The sequence below is a fragment of the Diaphorina citri genome, unplaced genomic scaffold, assembly GCF_000475195.1.
Source record: "Diaphorina citri unplaced genomic scaffold, Diaci psyllid genome assembly version 1.1 scaffold7589, whole genome shotgun sequence".
NCBI lineage: Eukaryota > Metazoa > Arthropoda > Insecta > Hemiptera > Psyllidae > Diaphorina > Diaphorina citri.
In genome coordinates, this window is record NW_007384965.1 from 1 (window position 1) to 3,423 (window position 3,423).

Sequence of the window (3,423 nt, forward strand, 5' to 3'; positions counted from 1 at the left end):
TGAAAAATTTTGCCCCAGAGGTCTTGAATAGGCCACAGTAAATGGATTCCAACTTGCCTCCATGATTTATGATTAAGGTGAGTTATCCTGTAGAAAATTTCAGAACTAATTCTAAAATTTCCAAATTATTTACTTTCTTATCAAATTTTCTTTTCTATCCTTCTAAAATTTGAACCCCAAATTAATACAAACAAATCTCTATGTGTGTAAACTTTCCTAGGTGTCAGTACATAACAGAATGATGATAATGAGACACCAAAAATGATATCACATCTGTATGTTTACTTACACACCTTATATTGATCGAAAAGTGCGTATTGGTAAAACGTAAAAGTCGTCACATGTTGTTTAGGAGGCTTGTCGTACTTTGGAAGCGTAGACACGCGACTGTTCAGTGCCTAGTCGCTTGCAATAGTAAACCTATGAAAATGATAATGATAATACCTATACAGAGTCCATCTCCATACCGAGTCCATCTCCATAATTTTCATAGGTTCAGTTGTGGAGGTGATAACGCGCTACTAAAAATCGCGCGGCGTCTACGCTTCAAATATATATGAGACGGACCTTATCATATTGAATTTATCCATCAAAGTGTTCTGCTAAAACTCTCTATGTTTGTGCTTCAATTTGTACGCTATCCACTCAAGTTTAGGTCCGTGAGCCATGCAAAACGGATAATACCTATACAGAGTCCATCTCCATAATTTTCACAGGTTCAGTTGTGGAGGTGATAACGCGCTACTAAAAATCGCGCGGCGTCTACGCTTCAAATATATATGAGACGGACATTATCATATTGAATTTATCCATCAAAGTGTTCTACTAAAACTCTCTATGTTTGTGCTTCACTTATTTGAACGCTATCCACTCAAGTTTAGGTCCGTGAGCCATGCAAAACGGCAACTGTAGAAGGAATGAGAATAAATTTTCCGATCACTGAGAGGTACTTTTCCTTTTTGGGAAATTTCTTGTGATATCTAAAGTTCATCATTAAACTTTGAACTTATTTAAAAATTGGTAAACATACAAAAATAAATACGAGAAAACTTGACTTTTTTCGTCTGTGATTCAATGCAGTTGGCACTCCTGAACTTTGTACAGCGTTGCCAGCTGTTGTTTTTGCTCTACAAAAAACCGCCAGATTTCAAATGTTCAAAAATCAGCTTTTAGTTTTTTCAAGTTTTTCTTGATTTTTGACTGTAAAATGTCCATTATTTGTTCTAAACTCCTAACTTTATGTCGATTAATATGTTAAATATTAAAGGAAATCGTATAAAAATGTACTACAAAAAATTTAAATTTATCGATGTATACTGGGTGAATCCGATAGCACGTAACTTTTTCGAGTTCGCACTTTTGGCAACAGTGTTCGCGAGAAAAGAAAAATCAAAACAAAAAACAAAACGAAGCGGCGAATCGAATGGCGATTGTGGAAAAAAGACAAAGATTGAAAACCAATTTGAAAAGTTGAACTTGAAAATCTTTCTGTGCTTGTGTAAAGTTGTAAATCTGTGTCATTTTGGTTTTTGAACGTGCACTCTTGTATAGTTACCAGAAGAAAAGGGTGTCTTTTGATTAGTGTGGATTTTCAACCAAATGAAAAATTTTGCCCCAGAGGTCTTGAATAGGCCACAGTAAATGGATTCCAACTTGCCTCCATGATTTATGATTAAGGTGAGTTATCCGGAAAAATCAAAACAAAAAACAAAACGAAGCGGCGAATCGAATGGCGATTGTGGAAAAAAGACAAAGATTGAAAAACCAATTTGAAAAGTTGAACTTGAAAATCTTTCTGTGCTTGTGTAAAGTTGTAAATCTGTGTCATTTTGGTTTTTGAACGTGCACTCTTGTATAGTTACCAGAAGAAAACGGTGTCTTTTGATTAGTGTGGATTTCAACCAAATGAAAAACTTTGCCCCAGAGGTCTTGAATAGGCCACAGTAAATGGATTCCAACTTGCCTCCATGATTTATGATTAAGGTGAGTTATCCTGTAGAAAATTTCAGAACGAATTCTAAAATTTCCAAATTATTTACTTTCTTATCAAATTATCTTTTCTATCCTAAAATTTGAACCCCAAATTAATACAAACGCATCTCTGTGTGCGTAAACTTTCCTAGGTGTCAGTACATAACAGAATGATGATAATGAGACACCAAAAATGATATCACATCTGTATGTTTACTTACACACCTCTAAAATTTGAACCCCAAATTAATACAAACACATCTCTATGTGCGCAAACTTTCCTAGGTGTCAGTACATAACAGAATGATGATAATGAGACACCAAAAATGATATCACATCTGTATGTTTACTTACACACCCTAATGTTTGGTTAGTAAGGAAACCATTTGGATTTTACATTAAACTTATAATACTACCCTGAACATTATGTTGGCTTTGGTAATTATGCAGAAGTCAAGTCCATGGAAAAGAAAGCTCCTTTTTGTATTTAACCTAACCCTATAATAACACTAATCACTGCTGTAATTGTGAAAACTCCTTTTTGTGTTTAACCTAACCCTATAATAACACTGGTCACTGCTTGTTTGTGCCAGTTCCTTTGGTAGCAATATTCCATGGATGTGACTTCTGCACAAGTACCAAATGTTGCATTCACCATAGTTTGGGACACAAGGGGTCCGGTGGTTAGACACTTGCTTTTGATGCAGAAGACAGGAAGACACACAAATTTAAATGCAGATAATCCACTGAGAGAAAAAAGTGCAAGAGTTGAACAATTTTTCTGTGCGTAGACCAGAGTTGTTTGAGGAAAGGCCCAAACATAAAAAAAGGCTCTGATTCTAAATCTATTTTAACAATATTTTATTTATTTCTCAGATTCAAAATGGAAGACAACACTGGCACTGTAGCAAATGAAGATAGCCCAGAAGCTCAGGAAAGTACCAAACCAAAACCAACCACAAGCAGTGACACTTTGCAAGACAAATCTGAAGGCAATGAAGATCTCCTTAAATCAAGTGTTCTTATCCTTATTAAAATTAGTGGTCGTGTGGAAGAAGAGCTCATGAAGTGAGAACTTGAAATCTTATTTTCTTTCGCCTTTTCCCGTGTTTGGACTGGGTCGGCGTTTTTTGTCAGCCTCTCAATCAGCCCTAGGGTGATTGCTTTAGGCTGACATTTGGTTTTGGCTACATAAAATTTTACGAGTGGATGCCCTTCGCACTCAACCTTTGCTATTTCTTCAGCAAGGGAAATTTCACGCTGGTATCCTCCCTGTTGAAAGTCCCCCAGCCAGACTAGGTAGGGTATATTCTATTCTATCCTAAAAAGATTTTTTCCTTATTTCCAGCGTCAATACTGTAAATTCAAGCTTGTGGACACCAAATCCTCCAATATTCCATGGATGTGACTTCTGCACAAGTACCAAATGTTGCATTCACCATAGTTTGGGAC

The 3,423-nt window shown here is 36.1% G+C and overlaps 1 long non-coding RNA gene across 1 annotated transcript; it reads left to right on the forward strand.

Moving 5' to 3' along the window:
• The first annotated feature begins 1,707 nt into the window (after positions 1–1,707).
• LOC113472720 lies at positions 1,708–2,921 on the forward strand. Its single transcript, XR_003394918.1, has 2 exons — positions 1,708–1,983; positions 2,848–2,921. It is a non-coding gene; the product is annotated as an uncharacterized LOC113472720 (long non-coding RNA).
• Positions 2,922–3,423: the final 502 nt, after the last annotated feature.